General features: G+C 42.4%; 1 protein-coding gene across 1 annotated transcript in view; it reads right to left on the minus strand.

The window, feature by feature from the left end:
- Positions 1-22,690, minus strand: part of LOC148060597 (cysteine-rich motor neuron 1 protein) — a 63,969-nt gene extending 41,279 nt beyond the window's left edge. The window contains exon 1 of the mRNA XM_087779885.1: positions 22,674-22,690. The gene's annotated coding sequence lies outside the window, so the exon portion shown is untranslated. The remainder of the gene's footprint in view (positions 1-22,673) is intronic.
- Positions 22,691-22,928: the final 238 nt, after the last annotated feature.

A 22,928-nucleotide genomic window follows, 5' to 3' on the forward strand; every position in this document is an offset into this window, starting at 1 on the left:
AAACAATCTTTTGTAACTCATTGACAGAGTTTTCCCAGCAGTGTAATAAAGGGGAATTCTGGGAGGAAAATAATTCTTCCATCCTACATTGTCAAGTAACTTGGCAAAAATTAAACAGGAAATGTAATCCTGACATTATAAATACAATTTTAATAAAGTAGTTTATTAACATATCTCATTTCATGAGTTTAATTGACAGATTATTAATCTCAATATTTTAAATAACTACAGGGAAAATGAGTGGAAAAGACACAAATGTCATTTATTTTTATTTTTCATTTAGAGTGACCAAAGGTAGCAAAATTTAAACATATTTCATGTAAAAACAATATATATATATTTATTTTAAAATGGCTGTAATACTTTTCCAAAAAAAAATGTTACCTCACCAGTGTTGTCGCTTTACTTTCGACGCCATACCCCACAAAATAAATGGCCACATGTGGCCCTTGTTCTGCACTTTACCTACGTCTAGTTTAGTCACTCTATTCAGCAGATCTGTGATCTTGTGATCACAAGTGGAAATCAAAAGAAGATTACAGATTGAGTTTTCGCTTCATACACCCTTGTTCATCTCACTGTTTTCTCAGTGTACTGTGAATCTTTTCAGGATGCTGTCGTGGTGATATCAAACTAAGATAGTAATATAACACTGGTTTATATGAAGGCTATTTCAGCTTCAAACCAAAAGTAAAGGTGCGGCGTTACTCATCTTTCCTGTTTACCTTTGTCTAATTGATGGTTTCTACTGGAGCGCTTTGATTTTTGTTAGTTTTGCCAGACACGCAGAGATATCCATTTACACCCATCTGCTTCAGATGTGGCCGTGTTTAGACTCTTTGTTTGCACGTCTGTCCTTAAAATTACACGCCTCATCTTCTCCAGGACTTCTTCTCCACCTGCTCCCGAGGAACTCGCTGTTTTCCCGGTGAAAACAACGCTCAGATGTCTTTTCTGGACGCCTTTAGTTTCAATGTCAACAACACAATCTCCTTCATTTGCACCATCTGCCAGGATCCCCGCGCTCCAACACAAACACAACATCAGGCCCACTGCTCGCATAATCAAAGCTCCGAACACAACTCGCCGATTGTGCTCCGGTCCGACCCGAGCCCTCCCCTTCGCTGGCAACCGCCGGCCCTCGACACATCAGGCCAGGGCCTTAAAAAAAAAAAAAAGGGCCTCAGCTGTCATGAACTACGACAGCGCTGACCTATTTACCTGGACACGGGACTCAATCAGGTCGTACGTTTTTTTTTCCATAGAAGGTGTTGCTCGGCAGTTAGTTCTGCTAATGCATGTACGGCTCGTAACGTTCCACACGTGGAGGAGGTGAAAACGTGTTAATCTTTGGTCGTGACATGTAAATTAAAGGGGCCGACAAAGATCATTTGAAGAATCCTGCAAAGAGGGAGAAGAAAAAAGAAGATACTCTGAAAGGTCTGAAGGAAAACAAGAGACGCCCAAACTATTTTATACTCCTATAAGATTAAGGTGCTTCCTCTGACCCTTTGACTTTTTCACTACCTTTAGAACCCCCTGGAGATTGACCTACTTGTCAGCATGAAGATCAACAGACGTTGAGAAGGCATTTGGTCACAACTAAAGAAGTGCGTTTTCTCGTTTCTTGTCCTTGTTTTCATGCAGTTTCATTACCTAGGACTACTATTTGTGGGTCAGACCAAGACACTGTCGTGGGTTTTTACAATAACTGAAGAGAGGATATATTTGAAAAATGGCCTCTCCAATATCGGAGTATTTTCACTGACATGATTCCAAATCTCAAATGTCGATTTTTCGTCTACCTTTGCGTGGTTTACCTCCGTTAAAAAAAGTGGTCACATTTTTTCAGTTGGTCTGTTAGCAAAACATATTTTCCCAAAATGCTGATAACGGACCAATGAACGGATGATCAATTTTTGGTACAATTTCACGTTGTTTTTGCTAGTACTATAGCCCTCAGAACTAGGTAACCTGGATCTTCCTAAATCCTTAGCTATATAGAATTCCATACCACCGCAGCTTGGGTTCGACTTTGCCATGAGCCAACAACAACTTCATGTGTGACCATAATGCTAACACTTGACTTTATTGAACTGGTTGTTTAGTGTATTATGAAGTCACGAAATTAGAGTTTTTTCTTTTGTCATCTGTGGTTTGTAAACAGTCCGCCACCTTCTTAGCATATGTGTCTTCTACTATGTTTTTGTGAGCACACGTCGGCATGAGTACTACATTGATGTCATAGTCTGAGCTCAGATTTTCTACCAAAATCACGACGTAATTACTTTTTGGAAAATGGCAGGGGAAATTATGCGTTTTCATGCAGACAAGGCGTATTCAAGTTGACCCAGAGGTTGCTAATATTGGAGTCACTTTCGCTAACAAAAGATATGTTGGATTTGCAACAGGATTTTTGGATTTGTTTGTATTCATTCATAGTTTCTGGCTGAAGACGGACCAGATCTAAATGTCAGTGACGCTCGTCAACGTCATGGTTTTCCTTTCTTTTCTTTGATGCCCTGTTGACACCCTCCCTCTTTCCTGTTGCCTGACATTTACCAGAATGCCATAGTAAAAAAGTCTCCTTTTAATGTCGTGACCTGTTCTATATTAAAAATGAGCAAATAAATAAAGCTCCCCATCTCCACAACAACAGACCAATGACGAGGTGGAAAATGATTGTGAAACATTAGCTGTGGGTTTGTGGATGTGTGTGATGACAGTTTCAGTCGCTGAACAGTACTTCGATGGACTTTTAGATGTGCCAATTATGCTGTGTGTGGCCCAAAACAGCGTCAACAGATCAATCAACAGAATTTATGTGCTAGTAAACAGACCCAATTAAGCATTTGAGTAAACAACATTTTTTATTAGCATTTGTTAACCAGAAGTTTGGAAAGTTCCCCTTCTGAGTCGCTTCAGAGGTTCACACAAACAGCTGTTTAACTAGCAAGAAAGACCAAAAATAGTAGATTCACATATGCAGCCGGAGCAAAGAGGACCAGACGTTTTTCTAGAGATGTCTTCTTTGTCTACTGGGACGACACCAAAACATTCCCAGGTGGAGCGGAAGACAAATTAACCTTTTCCATTGTAACCAAAATTAGACTGTTTCCAGCCTTTTTTTAAAGGCATTGTGGTGCCAACAAAACTTCCTTATGTCGAGGTTTCAATTCAAAAGGGACGTTACAGACGAGCACCAGAGATATATTTGGATGTTTTTAAATGTGTTTTTGGACGAAGATAAGAATGAATAACACTGAGCTCCGGTCGCTACGTTAAAATTAAAATACTTTTTTTTTCTATGACTCTACAAAGGAACAGAATACTCTGAAAATAATCCCAACCCTTAGTCAACATGAGGGTGAGTAGAAAATGAGTGAAGTTTGAAGTTTTAACTATAACTCATATAATTTATGTTCCATGGATTATTACTCTCTCTGGAAGATGGTATTTTCTCTGAAGTACCCTTGTTACTGTTGAGCCATCAGGACGCTTGTTACGGTCAAGTTAACTAAAAAAAGAAACCTGTTTACTACTGGAAATAAGTAAAAAAAAACTCCTTAACATTTCTTTTAAACTGTTTTTAATCTTAAAGTCGGCCTGTGAATATTTATGCCGAGAGTAAGCCGGTCCCCTCTGATAACGAAGGTCTTTGACCATTAGGAAAATGTTGTCACAGCATCTGGAGCTTCTAATCCTTGCGTTTGTGTCTTCTTGTTTGGACTATTGACTACTGTAGTTGATTCAGAACTCTGCAGCGAGAATTCTGACCCGCTCAAGTAGAAGAACTCACATTTTTCCGATCCTTAAAACTCTTCACTGGCTTCCAGTTTCTTTCAGGATCAACTTTAAAATTCTGGTTCTTACTTTCAGAGCTAATCATGGCCAGGCTCCTCCTTACATCAGTGATCTGATCCAGCCTTACACCCCAGCTCGGGCTCTGAGGTCTGTGGATCAGAATCTACTGATGGTTCCTCGCACACGGTTCAGGACCAGAGGAGAGAAATCCTTCCAGGCTGTTGCTCCTAAGATTTGGAACAATTTTCCTCTTGATGGATCTACTGACTCCTTCAAGAAACATCTTGAGACACTTTCATGCAGGATTTTACTTGATTTTCTGAGACTCCTGCGTTTGTCTCGGTGTTATCTTGACCTTTTAGCATATTTTCTTTGAGTATTGTTTTGATTGTTTTAGCGCTTTGTGACCCTGGTCTGGAAAAGCGCTCTAAAAATATAAATTACTTACATACTTACCATGTGGAATCAGGAAAACACATTGAGTCCTAAAGCTTTATTTATGCGTGACAAGGGGAGCAAATTGTGTCCCACAACCACAAGAGTCGGACTCAGAGAGTTGCCGTTTTTTCACTCTACAGAAGCTTTATAAAAGTGTCTGTGTCCGCAGCAAATGTCACCACACAACGAAGTTCGACGTCATTGTTCTCCACTGGTGGGTGCTCTGCCTCAGCATGGGAGTTTTTAAGACCAGAACACGAAAAGGTAAGAGGTCGGGCACTGAAGGTCATTCGCAGGGCCTGGACAATTCTAGCGTGTGCACGGTAATGATGAGCCGCTCCTCGGTCAATAAACGGTGTGAGATTCAGTCGGACTGACTCAAGCGATGAACGCGGTACGACCTTAACGTGAAATGCACGAACCCGTCGTTCAATGTCGCCGCGACCGTGGAGATAATTTACACCCGGCTGGTGTGGAGGTGTCAGAACGCAGTGGAGAAGGTGTCTCTCGCGATGAGTGACGGCTGGAAGGCGGCAGCACGAGTGGCTCGGCTACATGTGGAGTGTCGCGTGCGACGACGGAGGGTCTGTCGAGTGGACAGGGAGTAAAACACCTGATTAACAATCTTAAGAACGTGCTCAAGATGTGATCCTCAAGCATCGGCACGTGTCGGTCATGTAGCTTGGACCTGTTGACACTCTTCAGAGTCAAGTTTAAAAAGGAAAGTTCACCCAACTTCACTCACTTTCTACTCACCCTTATGTCGACTAAGGGTTGGGATTATAATGTTTTTAAAGTTATAGGTAAAAATGTTGCGACTGGCGCTAAGTTTCCTTCCAAAATTACACATTTAAAAACATCCAAATACCTCCGTGGTGCTCTTCTGTAACAAACATCTTAAGGGCTAACATGCTACACAAACAGGAAATACTCCGGGTAAATATCACAAGCACTTCCACTACTTTCTCCACTAATTTACTGGAAGCGTTCGCCATATTTACCCAGAGTACTTCAGTCTGAAATATGATTAATTTGAACTATTCCACATATTTGTCAAATACCTCCGTGGTGCTCTTCTGTAAAATCCATTTTAGAGGCTAACATGCTACACAAACAGGAAATACTCTGGGTAAATATCACAAGTACTTCCACTACTTTCTCCACTACTTTCCTGGCAGTATTCGCCATATGGACCCAGAGTACTTCAGTCTGAAATATGATTAATTTGAATTATTCGACATATTTGTCCTGTGCTGTGTCTCAAATCGCATACTACTCTTAGTATGCTAGAAGTTAGTATGCATCAGTTTAGTGTACGTACTAACTAGTACGCAAATTCTCCACAGATAGTATGTCTCAAATCAAACACTGCTGCTACACACTACCCGGAAATCACATGTCAGCTTCTTCTTCTACTTCTATTTAACGATGTTTCAACCAGCTTTTTGAACGCCGACACCTGCTGGCAGCACGTATTGCAACTTTGGAAAAAGAAATAAAGAAAAAATATGATAATCTAAATAATCGCGAGATATTTAAGCTGGTATCCGTTTAAAACGTCACTAAGATGGCGGCATACTAAGAATTGAGACGCACTTACGCACTAAAAATACTAACTTTTAGTATGCTAGTATGTGATTTGAGACACAGCATTGGTGTTTTTTTTAAGCTGCAGTAGTAGGACTAGAAACATTCCTGAACTGAATGATTTACCCAGCATTCTTAAAAGAATATAATTGTTTTTTGACTCACTTTATAACTCTATAAGCAACTTCACAGCTTGCTCAAAAGGTCCTTGTCTTAAACTCACTCCCCCAGAGTGAACTCAGCACAGCAGCTGCTTCCATTTAGCGAATGTTGACCGTCATCTGTTTTCAGAAACTGCTGGAATAGTATGAATCGCAACCATAATCTGGGATATATTATTGTTTACATGACTATTGAAACATGTGCATCTGAATCTGGTCTGTTTTCGGTAAACAACATCCTGTGACAGGTACGAGCTTCGGCTCCTCCCCTCGACTCTTTGTTTTCTCTTTCACTCTGTGAGGTCCAGACCTGTTGCCGTTCTCCTCACGGGGGCTGTAATAATGTGTTTTGACATGCTCGGGGGGCCTCGGCCGGCTCCGCAGTAGCAACATCGCGGCGCACAAGTGAAGTGTCGAAGCCGGACCAGGGTTCAGTGGGTTTAACCGGGCCCGAGGGAGGCGCGTCTTTGTCGGCGCGTAAATCAAACGACACGGTCACGGCTGAGTCATAAATAATGGGCGAGCGAAACCGTGCGTGTTGTCTTGAGTCACAACCGGAGAAAGATGATCGCGTGAGGCATTCGAATGACCTTGAACGACCTCCCAGTCCTCAATGTGGAAGTGTTTGTCGTTCACGCAGTAGGACAGATGTCTTTTATTCTGACGTTTTTACAACGAAACACGACACGAAAAGATCGGGGTTAAAAAAAAGCCAACTATTGTGTTTATGGTGAATTTGAGAGGATTGAGAGGGACGATCCTGGTTAGAAGACTTTAGATCATGGCAGATACAGCTGTTACGATGACAGCTGGGGTCTGCTTCTGTGACCCACATGAAGGAAGGCGGTTTGTTACTTCTTTCTTTGAGGCACTTTAGCTATATATCTTCTCCGTTTCCTGTCAAAGTGCTATCATCTCCTCTCACACGTCTTCATGTCACATTCGTGGTACTAAGTATCTTCAACTCAGAGTCTTCTAAAAAAAACAGCTTCCAGCCCCTGATTGAATGTCAAACAGCCCACAGCCTCTGTCATAAAATGTACAAATTGTGGCTCTTAATTGTAGAGAATTGTTTGCTTAAAATCACCTTTATACACCAATTATAGCCAACATGCTAACACAAAAGAGAAACATAGCTTGATGGCTAGATTGGATCATCTTTGAGTCGTGTTTTAAACTTCGTATCAAATATTGTATTGTAAAAAGACTCCCAGTGGAGCGAAACTCAAGGCAATCATTGATTTTTTTTGTAGTGTAGTAAGATAACTTGCCGACGGATCAATAGTAAATCACAAGATGGAAGATCATTTAAAGATCCAACCTTCAGGGGTCCCCAAATGCTTTTTGCACTATACACTGGTTTAATGTCAACATAAATATCACGGACCAACCTTCAGATCAAAATATGTCAAATGAAATAGCGTGATCGGGAAAAAAAACATTTCACTGGTACGCTGAGTCACTAATCGCAATAAGATTCGATACAGAGTTTGTCTTTTGCACAATTTCACAAGATTACAGGTCAATTTTAACTTGACAAAATCCCAAGCTAATGCTAATGCTTTTTTCCAAAATTATGGACCAGTACTGGGACCCACCATGATGGTTGAGGAGCACCACTTTAAAATACAACAAAGAATAAACACGATATTTTTGCATTAAAAACTAAGAAAAATAAACTTTTTATAAAGCTAAATCTAAATAATTCGATTTTAGGATAAAAGCGGGTGGAATTTGTTTTACCAAGGGGCAGCTGAAAATGAAGGGGGGGCTCGGTCATCTCTGAGACCTTTAGATCAAGTTATGCCTGCTTAGATGGCTCACCAGGGAAATGTCTCTACTGGGAGGAAGCCCTGAGGCAGACCCAGGAAACTTCAGGGATATATACTCTATACTCCCCGACCACGAATCAGTATAATAACTGAAGATTGATTGACTGATGTACAGAATACTTAACTATCAACATATTACAAAACTTGACATTGGTTTCATAAAGTTAATAAAATCAAATTATGTTTTTTTCTGCTTTTTTTGGTCACTTTCTCTAACCGCCTTCTTTCAGATGTAGGAAACAAACACTTGTTTTAATTTGGTGACTGACTTTGAGTCATCGTGACTCAGCGAACAGACCCTCGCAACAGTCACCACTAAAACATCCACCCGGTGGCTGCTCTCCACGCCGGCCAGAGGACGAGCAGCCACCAGCCTGTTTGACAACCATAAGTGGCACACCCGCTCACCCCACGTCGAGCCCCGGCGGGACCTTAAGTGGACCTCTCAGAAGTTTTTAATCTGCAGATCTACGCCATGATGACAAATTCCTCAGTGGGGATTGGAGCCATAAAGAAGCCTCTCATTTCCACAACACCTGCTCGCTGTAATCCTCCCTCACACTCACCAGGGAAGCCGGCCGGGGTTGTGTCGAGATTCCCTGAGTGGTCCTGCTGTGGGTCAGGTTTATTAGATTTTAATTAAAGTTCATGCTGTTAATCCTCAGCTTCCATGGATGATGCCAGCAGCAATTACGAGTTCCTACCATCGGACTCATCCATGCGGGATGGACGGGTGACCCACAAAGTATTTGGTGTTTTCTATAAGGTGTCATTAATGATAATCTTTGAAGCTCTAATAACCAATTTTAAATGTTGGGAGGGAATCTCACACGCGAATCTTGGCATCCAATTAACAATGTTTTTACATTTATTTAAAAAGTACAAATACGTCGGCCTGACTGAAAATAGTAGGTAGAACAGCCTTGAGATAATGTCTACAAAATTGGCTGAATGTGCACAAAAACCTAAATTCAGTTGAGATATTTTTCCATATACTGTATTTTCCGCACTATAAGGCCTTTAAATTTCTCTAAAACGTCAGTGCGCCTTAAATATGAACATTACCTGGTGGGTGACTTGTTTACAAAAACTTTCATGACTCTGCGCCGACTGAGCCGACAAGCCTTGGGCGGGATTACGTCATTGCGTCATCACGGGATGGGATTAACGACGCACGTCACTTCATGGCGAACGCCTATGCAGAGTAAGATTACTGCCACCGTTTTGAGCGAGTGTGTCTTGTTGTACACCCCACAAAAATGTTGGGGCAAAATCACTCTGCTGCGCGCTCAACCAGTCATAAACGTGCGTTCAACATGTCATACACACGCTCTAGCTGTCATACACGCGCTCAACTTCTCTGCTGCGCACTCAGTCAATTGAACATGGGGCGTCATAGCTCAGAAGGTTGCCTGCAATCCAAAAGGTTGCAGGTTCAATCCCAGCTCCAGACAAGCTTGTGTCATTGTGTCCCTGATTTCTCTTGATGGCAGACTTGGTCTACTCCCATCAGTATGTGTGAATGGCTGTCAAAGCGCTTTGTGACCCTGGTCTAGAAGGGCGCTATATAAATAGACATTATTATTATTAACATTGTTACCTTGGGAGTGAACAGAGTTTCAGAACGCTTAATGAAGTTTGACCTTATCTGACTGTTTTGTTGACATTCCCTTTAGCACAGCTTTGGCTAGTGGATGCATAACGCAACCCTAGTCAAACATTTGACTGTATCTTTTATTCTATGCGCCTTATAATCTGGTGCGTCCTATCTATGAAAACAGTTCCTTAAATAGGCCATTCATTGAAGGTGCGCCTAATAGTGCGGCAAATACGGTAGCCTATTTATCAAGGTTATCTCATCGCCTACCCATGATCCTTTGCCCCAATTATGAACGAGCCAAGCAGCTTCAGATTCCGAAAGCATGTTTTGGTAGGTCTTTTTTCCAACATTGCTCCTCAGTTTACGATAAATGTAAGGTTCTTGCCAACACTGTAAGTAACCTTTAAATTGAAGGCTACAGCAGTGAAGTGGATTCACAGAGATGTTAAGGACAATGCTATCATTGGGGAACGCCTGGGTTACCTCAAACGGGGGTCCTGCACTTTCTCTTTTGGAACCCTCTGGGATCGACTGTCATGTACAGTTGGGAACCATTTCCTCAGTGGTCGTAGAGTTGCGAGCAGCTCGTCGTTCATCTGAAATTGACGCTCAACTCTTCTCTAGCTTGTTGTTGCCGCTTTTAGCCTAAATTACACCCCAAGATAAAAACACATCAACTCCTAATACCTTAATGAGACCTTGCACCCTTCCTCCTCGCAAACTTGGCCGCGTGCAGCCGCCGCCGTCGCCGCCATCGTCTTCTGGATCTCCAGGTAAAGTGGCCAGATTTACAGGCAGACCTCCAGCTGGCGGAGGAATGTCACAACCGGTGTTTCAGCAGTAAATTCTGACATAATTACAGTGCCACTTACTCAAACTCGGAGGTGAAACAACCACCTTGCCGGAGGAAAATGATCACTGCTTAATGTTATGTCTGGGACGGAGATTTGGCCCTGTCTTTGCCGGAGGAAGGACGGGGCGTCGGAGGCTGGAATGCCAGAAATGCTCCAGCGTTCTGACCTTCGCGAAGGTGAGCGAGGAGCTGACATCATCACCATCGCTGGCGTGTACCTACTCGCCTCCACACGGGCAGGCGGAGAGTAGGCCGAGGTCAAATGTGGAAGGGGAGTGCTGGGTATTGTCTGTAAAAATACTTCAGTCGGGCTATTAGCCGTTTTCTCTGTGTAAGACAAAGTGTGAGAAAGTTGAAGTGTTTTGGAAAGAGTGAGGCGAGGAGTGCTTCAGTCAAGGTTGATTGAAGGTCTTCCACTATCTGTGCACCTTCTCAGGATGCTTTAGAGATAAGGGATTCAACGGGAAGGAGGCCACGGGGAAGACCAAGGACTCATTTGACAACATATGAAAGGGTTTTGCTCCAGGACTCTCTATAAAAATGAGAAATCTTGCACGTGACAAACGATTTTAATCCGTCTATTGTCTCTTTAACCCAAAATTAGACCAGAGAAAGTCTACGATGTGCAAAAGTGGACAACAGACAATGATCCTAAATGTCCTGCCCCCATCTGGGCAGAGTGAGGACTGGAAAATGTGTGATTTTTAGGGGCCCCTTAACATCTGCACTTGGACTGAACCTTCCACTCTTTACTAACGTTTGGTCCTCCAGAACCGCTTTGTACTTACTGCCAGTGTTGTTAACACAACATAATATTTTTTTCTGGTGTCAGTACAGAATCATTAGTTCAAATAAGATAACACACAGAATAAGCACTAGAAAACAGAACTACCACGAAGACAGCCATTCTCCGGCTAAGTTTTTATGACATTAATATGTGTTTTTCATTAAAAGATAAGACCACTTAAGATTTGCAGTTATGTGGAATTATTATAAACCATTAATCTCCATAAACTTCTTTGAAATTTTATTTTTAAAGCTTAAAACATCATTTATTTGCTGCTCTGAAATGATTGTCTATGTAAGCATTTGTCTTGCTTTTTATTCCCATTATTTCCTTATTGCTCATGAGATACAGTCACATTTTTCTGTATTTTCTGTTCATTTATATCAGGGGTTTTTTCTTCATTATTTTTGTACATTTAATATTATTTGTCTCAGAATTAGCAGTTAAAGTGTTGTAAACACAGCTCAGGAACTTGTTGTGGTGGCAGTACAGAATATAACAACTGAAACAATATTAATGACCTACAAAGAGATGAATGAAATATAATACAATTATTAAAATTAATACATTCAATTTAATTAAACAACATTAATAATCCTGACAGTGAATTCTAAATAAGATTTAGAGGTACCAAGTTGTGGAACAGTTTCTCAAATTTAGCAAAGTGTTATTCTTTTTTTAAACGTAAAAAAACAACAACTTAAAAGATAATTTAACTGCTGATATTTTCATGTATTATCAATGTAAGCATTTGTATTGCTTTACATTGTCATCATTCTTCTTTTATCTCATGACATAGTAATACACTTGTATTTTCTGTTATTTTATTTAGTTTTCGTTTGTACTCAATTCTTATGTTAACTCCATGTGGGTTTGTCTTGCTTCTCCTCAGCTCTGCTTTAATATCTATTGATTTTATTGTTTTATTATTTTAAATAGTTCCAAATAAAAAGTCTAAAGTCTAAATCTGGCTCGAACTCGGGTTAAGTTTCCCACCAGTCTTGAGTCTGCGTCAATGTGCTGCTGCCATCATGCGTTAGCCACCAGGTACTGCAGGCGGTGAGTAATAAACTTGCATTACAACTGCAGCTCAATAGAGATCCAGATCAGATGGGGGGAGAAGACAAACGCGCTGGAGAGGTAAACACATTGTTTCTCCTTCCGCAGCTTTCCTTCCTCTTCCTGTTTTTCTCTCACCACAAGCCCCTGACAAACAATAGGAGGAAGGGGTTCGCTCTCAGTCTAGACAGGACTGGACACATGCGACACACCAGGTGACCTTTCCGTGAAGCGGGGTCACATGAGGTTCTCCTCCAGACGTGTCTTCATCATCTCACCTGCGAGCCCCATCTCACTTTAACCTTAAATAATAAATACTTTTAAAAAGCTTCAGGTTGCAATGACACCTTCCGCCGATAGAGGGAGGAAGTGCACAGTTGTGAGAAGCTGAAGCAGGGTTTCTTTCAGGTCACAACCTACTTGAGGTGAAACTCAAGCCTCCTAAGTGAAATGATTTTCATCATGCGAGTGCAATAGAAGTCGTTTTTTTTTTATCGTCTGACACCCGATATATAACGTCTTTACCTTCACCTCCCTCTGCAACAACGGGCCGAGCCTCAAGTTACTGGATATAATGAAACTTGACATGAAAACACAGTTACTGTTTCACTCCTTTAGAAGATGTTTTCACTTAATTTACTGCTCTACGGAGGTTTTTTTTTGATAACAAGATTTAACTAGAATCGAGTCACATGACACCTCTTCCAAACAATGGGTGAGAGGTGTGAAGGAGTTGATGATGAAATGTTACATGTAGCCAACTTTTCTTCTTTCCCCAACATTGATAAAAAGAAGGATATTGACTTTATTTCTTAAATATTTAGACACAATTCATGAAAAAAAAAATCAAACAGAAGGGTGTTATGGGTTTGGAATCAACCAACTACTGAAGTTACCCACTAAAAAGTGTTTTGTTTCCTGCAATAAAACGAGTTACTGTGGTCTCTCAGGTAGAACAGTTGTTTATCTGAAGTAAAAATGGCAAACCATTGGGTCAGACTTGTATTTTCATCAATTGTGAAAGTATGGAGAAAAAAAAAATACAAAATTTAAACTGCAGTAACTGTGTCAAACAGATTAACTTGAACTTGAACTTTATTAACTTATATTTAGTTCAATTTATCTCAATGATGAATTGGGCCATAAAATCTGGGCTTCGATAGTTAAAAAAAAAACTTAAAATATACAGACTTGTTGAAAGATTTGCAGAACAATTTCACATGTTAAGTCTTCAAAACAAAAGGGGCGTTACAGACGTGCAGTGTGGAGGGATGATTTTAACTTTTTAAGTGTCATTTTGGACAACAAATGAGTGCTAGTCGATACATTAGCAAAGACATACATTTTTGCCTATAACAGAAAAATGAACAGAATACTTTGAAAATGATCCCAAACCCTAAATTTTAGAACTATCACTTTAAAAATGTACAACTTGTTATCAAATTTCAGATATTTCAACTTGTGTTTGACACTCAAGATGCTTCCTGAATCATGTTGCTAGAAACAATCTAGTTGTGTTTCAACAGGGGTCACCAAAGTGGTGGCGGGCACTGGGTAGCCCTTGGGCCCTTTTTTTCTTTGTTCCTTTTCTTGTCGCCCCATTGGTATTTATTGGATGACCAATACTATGACTATCATAGAAATATAATTTATGAGCCATAATAATATACATTAAGTCATTTCACAAATGTGTACCAAACTGATGGCAACCCTTGGAGTAGCTCGCAGTTGCAAAAAAGTGGCAGCCCCTGTGCTACAATATGGAAGTCCTACTTTCCAGTCGCTTTAAATGCCACATGTAACATTTGGTGTAAACGCATCTTTTGTTGCTCGTTCCAACCATATTTGTGAGGATAACAGTTTGATTCATCCGGGATCTTTCCTGTGGGGACTTTGTGTTCTGGATGTGTGACAAGATTGCAGACCTTTCCAGGGTGTCCCCTTGCCTAAAGTCGTGACTGAATTTAAATCGTAAATTGACCACAACTAGCTTTGATAGGTCACGTTTGATGCTAAACGATGACAACTTACCACTAGATGGCAACAATTATCTCAAAATGTCCCAGTAGAGAAAATTGACAGGAAGGCAATTGGATGAAAAATGGGAGAACAACTTTATGTGTTTAGGAGAAGTGAAGTCGTAGAGCTTTTATTTACACATCAAGTATGGAGATACGAATGCTAGTTTAACCTCAAGGAAAGAAAGCCATATTTTAAGCTTTTGACCATTCATTACATATCAATGCTATTTCATCCCTAACCCTGTGTTTCACCCTGGACAACCCTGCTGTAGGGGGCGCTCCGAACAAACTTCCTCTCAAGCAGATGATGTAAGAATCACGACGAGGATGTGAGCTGCAGGTACAACTCAGGTTGTGATACGTTGCAGACCATCCTGTCGTGTGGTTATACAACACTAAATTAGCACTTGTACCTAAGGGTGCTTTTATTGGCTCCGACTCGGGGCGTCTAACTCCAAACAGGAGTCTCGTGACTCTACCCAGACTGGTGCTGCGTGTGAGAGACAGAAGATGAATTAGCACCAAAGCCAGAGTCTAAGTAGGTATAGGGGCAGACTCTCTGGAGCCAGTTCCCACATGCCCTCTGAACATTTAAGACCAGGCCAATAAAAGTTTTGTTCCAAAAAAAAAAAAGCCAGAGAGACCGGACGGTGGAGAGCGAGAGCTGGTCCGGGGCCAGATCTCAGCACGGATGAGAGGTGTGACACGGTGCAGCGAGTCGGTATCAAGAGTCACAAAAGAAAAAAAAGAGGGATGAGTAAACGGGTGAAGAGAAGGGGGGGAGGGAAAAAAAAAAACTCTCGCCCCGAGGCAGCGTTTCGGTCCGAGACCAAAACAGTGTCAGCTGAAGACGTTCAAGTTTGGGCCAAGACTCACATCTGGATTTGTCATTGTGAAAAAAAAAAACCAAAAAAAAAAGCACAGTTTCGTGAAGAAGAAGAAGAAGAAAAAAAAAGCGGTGGAGAGAGAGACCGGTTGCTCTTTAAATTGAAACACAAGAGGTGGACCAGTTCATGAACACAATAGAGGTGGAAACTACAGATTCTTCTAAGATTAATATCCGTTTATACCTAATAAACCTCATCTCTTGCTATCAAGAGACACTGGTCAGTATAAGAGGGATCTTGTCAGGATGTCTCATGGACGCCCCCTCCTGGTGAGGTAATGTCCGATCAGGAGTTAGCCTATGGGAAGACCCCAATGAGCGCGATAGTACTTGAGGATTTCTCAAGAAGAACTTGCCTAGACAGACCCCAATGCTCGCGATAGTTGCCCTGGAAATACTTCAGAATGTTTAAGGGAAGAGAGAAGTCTGGGCCTCTTTACTTTAACTGCTGCCCAGGCGACGCAACCTCAGATCAGCTGTGGACAAATAGCCCGATTATACCGATAGATTTTATATTTTAAAAAAAGCCTCATCTGTCCATTTCCCCCAACTTATTAAAAAATGGATTTGCATTTGGGTTTAATATTCTGGCCACAAAGAATTCGTATTGGCCAAAAAATCTGCAATATCGGAATTGGACCCGGAACAAAGTTTTTTGTTTTTTTTCGATTTCAATGTCATTAAATATCAATACTGACACTTATCTAGGACATCAGTGAAGACAACCCCATAAATTATCCAGTTCTAGTTCATGACACATTAATTGTGTCCTTAAATATCTGAATTAGTGTGAGTCAGAACAACTATCAAGTGTGTGCAAGCGAGAACCCGACTGTCAACATTAAGCCCATGCGCACACACATGCTTCCACACTCTAATAATTTCTGTGTGCAACATATCCCCCCCCCCACTTCTCCCCCCCTCGCCACGACATGCTTGCACAATACAGCAGAGTTTGCGCTCGGGTTACACGTTCAGGTTGGACCTCTCGATTGCTCCCTGGGGCTGAAGAAAAAAAAAGAAAAAGAGAGGAGATGATGGAAAGGAAGGCCCACAATAACAGTCTGTTTCCTCGCATGTCCAGGCCTGCAGCCTAACCTACTGCACCTGTTGTGAAGCCTCATGGAGCCAGGGAGTGATACGTGGGGGTGGGATCCGATCCACAGTGGCACCTGTAATCGTGGGCCCGGGCCAGCTGGAAAGTCTGAACTTGCCAATATCCATTCACTCTCCCCGAAGTGCACTCCACGACCCCCGAAAATATCTACTGTACATGTTTGTGTCCTTTGCCCCACCTGCCCCGACTCAGCGGGTAATTGGGTAAGTGTATAATCGGGTTGGTCACGGGTATCTGCCGCCCCGGCTGGGGAGAGTGTGACCCGGGCAGCGGCACCATTCGAAGGAATATCTGGGGATCTGTTTATGATTTAATTCGGGAGGCAGGAGAGGTCAAACAAGGGCTGATCGTGTTCCAAATAAATCACTTCTCTTGGTCCGGATTGAGTCCTGTCTTGAGGCCCCTTCAACCATGACACGTGTTTCCAATGCACTTCTTCTCCATCAGGATGGTGCCAGACAGGTCTCTGTCTCGTTGACGCTCCTTCCATTCGCCATATTAGTCGCTGCGACCACATCACAGAGACCAGTGAGCCGAGAGCTTATTATCCCTCATTGCCTTCAACCAGGAAGAGGAAATGAACTCATCGGGGCCGGGCAGCGACTCTCGAAAAAAAGGGGCTTTGCTTCAGCGATTACGCCGGGGTTTTTATACCAACACGCAATTACCCAATTCCCTGAACCGCTTCCTACACTTGTTTAACAGGCTGGAGTCGTCGAGCTGAAGGAGCCCTTAGATCGCGGATGATTGACAGGACGATCTCGCGACTAAACTCGTCACGTTGTTGACGCCGCTCCTCACTCTCCTTTCGAACCCGTTTATCCAACCTGTTACTTTCAAAAAAACACCCTTCTCCTTTAGACAATCCATTTACTCTCCATCTCCACCTCTTAGTGTCCCTCTCAATACACCACCCCACCCCCCGAGCCCCCTTCCCCTGCCTCCTTCTTCTGTTTGACTAGGTCTGTTTTGGTTGTCAGACAAGGCGGTCTCTGTCTGAGGATTGCTCTTGTGTGAATATGTGCATCTGTGTGAGTGTTTGCAACTGTTGATATGTGCGTGCATGATGGTGTGTGTGTGTGCGTGGTTGTGTGTTTAAGCACACATGGGCTGAACTTTTCGGAGAGAGGGGGTGTCCTCTTTTGTCCTCCCAACCAGAGATGGATGCGTCTCCAGGGAATCGGCCCCGAAGAAAAGCACCTCCAGCTCACTCATATTAAATTCTGCTGAGCAAATACAATATCCCCGACGTGTTTTCTTCTCTCTTCTTTTGAAAGGAGCTAATTTAACATGTGTGCTCGAGGGGGCCGACGTGATTGGAGGAGGGAGGAGGGCAGTCGGAGAGAGAGCCCGTCCCTCGCTTTTGTTGAAACGTCGAGATTGTATTTTGTTATGGGTCTTGGCAGACTCGGTTGATGCAAAAAAAAAGAAGAATTTATGATGGTATATTTCATCCAAACGTCCTGCCACATATATCAAGAGATTTAACCTGTAGAACAAATATCCATAACCACAACCTTTTCTCATCTCAATTACTTGCTTGCAGTCCATTTCTTCTCCGCACCTACGAGAGGAACCTCTGAGTGAAGCCAGGTGGACAGTCGGAGGATTTGCTTGATCAGAACCTCGGCAGGGATTTGCTGGAGAAGTGAGTGAGGAGGAGCAAGTGATGGAGACGACTTGGATGATTGACGAGCAACAGAGAGAAGGAATCGTGACGGAGAGGAGGACAAGTAACTGAGAAGAAGAGGTGAGTGGACTGAGAAAGAAAGGAGATACAAAGAAGGACAAGAAATGAAGAGGACAAGCGACAAAAAGGAGGACAAGTTCAAGGAAATGAGACAGGCGACAGAAGGGAGGACAGTTCACTAGAGAAAGAAAAACAAGGATTGGAAAAAAAAGGACAAGAAATGAAGGGGACAAGCGACAAAAAGGAGGACAAGTTCAAGGAAAAGGGGACAGGCGACAGAAGGGAGGACAGTTCACTAGAGAAAGAAAAACAAGGATTGGAAAAAAAAAGGACAAGAAATGAAGGGGACAAGAGACAAAAAGAAGGAAAAGTTACAAAAAAGGAGACAGGCGACAGAAGGAGGACAGTTTACAGAAAAAAGAACGGAAAGAAGGACAAGAGATGAGGGGTGAGAGAGAGGACGACAAGTAACTGAGAAGAAGAGGACAGTGGACTAAAGAAAGAAAGGCGATTGAAAGAAGGACAAGAAATTTACAGGAAAAGAGACAGGCGACAGAAGGAGGACAATTTACAGGAAAGGAGATAAGCGACAGAAGGGAGGACAGTTTACTGAAGAAAGAAAAACAAGCATTGGAAAGAATGATAAGATATGAAGAGGACATGCGACAAAAGGAGGACAATTTACAGGAAAGGAGACAGGCGACAGAAGGGAGGACGGTTTACTGAAGAAAGAAAAATAAGGATTGGAATAAAAGGACAAGAAAGGAAGAGGACAAGCGACAAAAAGGAGGATAAGTTACAGAAAAGGAGACAGGCGACAGAAGGAGGACAGTTTACTGAAAAAATAAAAAGAATGAACGGAAAGAAGGACAAGCGACAAAAAGGAGGACAAGTTACAGGAAAGGAGACAGGCGAAAGAAGGGAGGACAGTTCACTAGAGAAAGAAAAACAAGCATTGGAAAGAAGGACAAGAAATGAAGAGGACAAGCGACAAAAAGAAGGACAAGTATGAACGGAAAGAAGGACAAGAGATGAGCGGCAACGGAGAGGAGGACAAGTAAGAAGAGGAGAAGACGAGTGACAGGAAAAAGGGAAAGTTTACAAAAAGAAAGACACGCGATTGAAAGAAGGACAAACAATGAAGAGGACAAGCGACAAAAAGGAGGACAAGTGACTGAAAATAAGACGAGCAACAGAAAGAAAGAAACAACTGAGAGAAGGGCTACAGATGAGGAGAAGACAAGCAACAGAAAAAGTAGGTGAATAAGAAGAAGACGAGCAAGTGAAAGAAGGCAGGATTAGGGACTGAGAAAAAGAAGAGTGATGAAGATAAGTACAGGAGTGACAAAGAGGAGGACGAGTGACTGACTGTGAGTGGAATATTAATGGAAATCAGAGTAAGGGACAAAGAGCGACACCTTTTCATCATTCTGGGATTCCTACCCAAGTTCCTTCAGAACTTTACAATGACACCGAGGGTCTGGTAAAAAGCGTTGGTACAAATCCCTACTTCTACAGGCACCAACTCATACTCTGCATGTGAGAGTGATGCAATATTTGAATATTCGGTCACAAAAACCATCTCAGCAGGCGTGCAGAAAGATTATTTGACACGACACTTGTTTGAGCAGCGCAACAGTTCCCTCTCTCCTCCTCCCCCTCCATTCTATCCCCTCGAGGCTATGCCTCCGCACCTGTGAAACCCTCCCCCCAACACCCGGGGTTCCACTCCACCCCTCTCTCGCAGGCAGCCCTGACTCAATCTGGGTTTGTGCTTCAGCTTACTAAAGATGGCTCATCCTTCTCCGTGATTCAAGGATGGCCAAGCATCCTGCCTTGCTGCGCGCCTCGTTGTTCGGGCGTTCATTCTGCCGTGATTTAACTAGTAAGGAGAGACTTTAAGAGCCTTGCACCTGCTCCCCAGTAAATTACGCTGTAAAACAGCTGGAGGCGTTAAAACTTTTACGTCCCTACGACTCTTAATTCCTCGTCCCTTCGTCTTAAACTTCCCTGCCATCTCTCGCGCCTTCCTGGCACCGTCGGGCGGCGTGGCACATCTCCAAGCACATGCTTTTGATCGTCCGGTTTTCGTTTCTTCGCCCTTTTCCAGTTTCACACGCAGTAACTCCGGTACTGCCGGACGGAGCGAAGGCTTGTCAGTCGCTCGTGATAGATCGTCGCTCGGCATGTGTTCGCCGTGTAAAAGCATGTGGCATTGATTGCTCAATTCTGCTCCACCAAGGTTGAGGCGGTAATGTAGAGCTCCTCGCGGCCTCCGGCTCATCTAGTGTTTCCACGGCACATCTTCCCCTTTCGGAAAAGAAAGGAGAGGGAATGGCTTTCATTAGCGGGGAAAAAAAAGGCTGCCAAGGAACGATCCCTCTCGTTGGATATTTGAGTATTCACTGGTGTGAGGATGGACGCATGTGTTTCACGGCAGGAGCCGGTGTTGTAAAGACACGGCAATAAAAGCAGCAAACACGTCGATGCGGAGATTAAACTTCGGTGATCGAGAACTTGTCGCTGATTTACGAATCGTGAACGTGTTTCGCAACGACTGCGATTAGGTAAAGTGTAGGATTTTAACGCTGACTTAATGGTGTAGGTGTTGTTCGGAACCCGACGACGAAAACAAGATTACTAACAAGAAGCACAAAGGCCTAAATAATAAGACATAAACACATCAAACAAGATAGTTACAAAAACATCAGTTAATTGTTTAGAAAAGTATTGTTTAAAAGTATTTTGTTTTTAAAATAAGTTTAAATATATGTTCTTCCCACTGCTCCTTTCAAACCTACTATTGTATATAAATAAGTTACTGTAAGAAATTTACATTAAAAGCATTTGAAAAAAAAAAAAAGAAGTCCAACTTACACCTAAATTCTTATCAATATTATCTCAATTATTGTTTCACTTTTTACTATAACATTTCAATTATATTTGTGCATTTGAAGTTCTACCTCATAAAAAAGTTATTTGGTAGATTTATTACCTCATATTGCAGCTAGCACTGCTAAGTTAGCAAGAATAGCTTTCCATTAAAAATCCACTTTATTTAACTGTACAGTATAAAAAAACAACTTGTATTAATAATGTGTTATGAGTTGGTAATGTTAAGCTTGACGGACCATGTTTTACTACCAAAAAGTGTGTATAAAACATTGCATGCTTAAGACCTTGGCTCCTGCAAAGATTAATAGCCAAAACATGTAGGTGTGGAGAATCACCGGAACAAAAAAAAACCTTACTAAATAAGTGTACCTTTGTTTAAAATAAATCAATAATCAAGTTTTTTTTTTTACCGGGACCTTCCGGACACCAGGCAAATTTCCATGTTCCGAAATCTCTCCATGATTAATTGACTCTGACAGTTTGTTTACCATCATAGAAATCAAGTCGACGCCTGATGATCAAACATCTAGATCATTATAAGAAGCTTATCCTCGTGTGACTGCAGTAATTATCAATAAGGACGGGTCATTTATGCTCCTCTTCATCTCCAGGAGCCGGGGCTGCTCTTGAGTCATGCCTGCTGCTTTAATCCAACTCTGTAATTAGGCACGAAAAACCAACTGAGGTGGAAAAAAAAAGGGATTCTGTTTTCCAAAAAAGAGAGGCAGAGAGAGTTTCGTCTCAGTGCAGCGCTGCCGGCGTGTTTGGTTTCTCTGGCTGGATTCTCACACAGAGTCGCCGCGAGCTGCAGTCAGCTGGCAGGCCTCCAGCTGGCGACGGTGAGCCAGAACGCTGATTCATATTCAAATAAATCAGGAAAAACTTTTGGACGGACGCTGGTAACTGGACACCTGCGGGGGACATCGAGGTCCAGGGTTTTTGAGATGGATGTGTTGCAAACATGTCGTAACGTTGCGATAATGGATGTCGCAACAAGCCGTTCGTGGTCCGGACAGGAAGATTGATCTGTTCGCTCTCGGCACGACATGCTAATTGTGTATTCCATGAAATCACCAGTCAAAGTTTTCTAGGGATCAGGCCTAGAGACAAACTCTTGTCACTAGTCTAACAAGTCTGAAGCAGGTCTGGCAGCGACTCTCTTTTTTGTACTCGAGGTTCACAACACCCGTCTAGCGTAGTGTGTTTCTTAGCTTCCATACTACTCCTCTGTAATGTCCATCTTGTATTGAAGCCTTTAGAAATTATTCCGAAAAAAACAAAACAACAAGTCTATATTTTAAACTCTTAAAGGCCAACATAAAGTACTATTCAGACAGAAAGCATTCCAGGTAAATGTCACGAGAGCTCCCAGTGTAGACAGTAGACAGTAAGAGTTGGGTGATCTATCCCTTTAACGAAAAGCTTATAATCATCCATTTTCTTCTGCTAAACTGATCGCCGGCTCCTATCCCATCTCTTTTTAGCGAAAAGCAAAGGTCACCCTAAACGGGTTGCTAGCACATAACTAGGTACAAATATCGATGAACAACTATTAAAACGAACACAATTTAGTTTTATCAACGGTTTGGCAGATGTTGAAGTGGAACATTGGGGGATTTGAACCTTGCAACTTATTTTTTGCTGTGGGGTTGTACGATAGCCACTTCACTACCCTGACTCAGCAGGAAGGACATTTGGAATCAAGGCAACTCTCTCAAATCAATGTAGAAACTCTGCCGTGATTGGTTAACATGCCGAAGTTCAGGGCGTCAGATGCCATGTAAGGCACCACTGAAAGTGCATCGCCAAATCACAAACCATCATCAAAAGAAAAAATGTCAAGCCAACCACGCAGGCTACAAACACCTGGACACTGACTGGTCAACGGGCAAAGAACCTTTAAAGTTGGATAATCAAGATGTTTTTACTCCTTTGTTAAATACCTGGAGATGTTTTTTAAGGCCTTGACACATCCGTCATCGTCGGGCAGTCCTGTGTGGTCGGCGCCCCAAGTCCCGGTGGTGTGTCTCCCCCAGTCTGGAGTCGGCGTCCTAGTCGAAAGACAAAAAAGGTGGGTCCACCTGTTCAGTCTGACGCCCGACAGTGCCCAGGCCTTTAAAGTTATCACGCCTTTTGCCCTATTGTCACGGAGCAGTCCAAGAAAGTTTCTGCGCTTATTCCAAAAGTCCTACTACAGT

The sequence above is a fragment of the Callionymus lyra genome, chromosome 18 (assembly GCF_982586985.1).
Source record: "Callionymus lyra chromosome 18, fCalLyr1.hap1.1, whole genome shotgun sequence".
NCBI classification, from domain to species: Eukaryota; Metazoa; Chordata; class Actinopteri; order Syngnathiformes; family Callionymidae; genus Callionymus; species Callionymus lyra.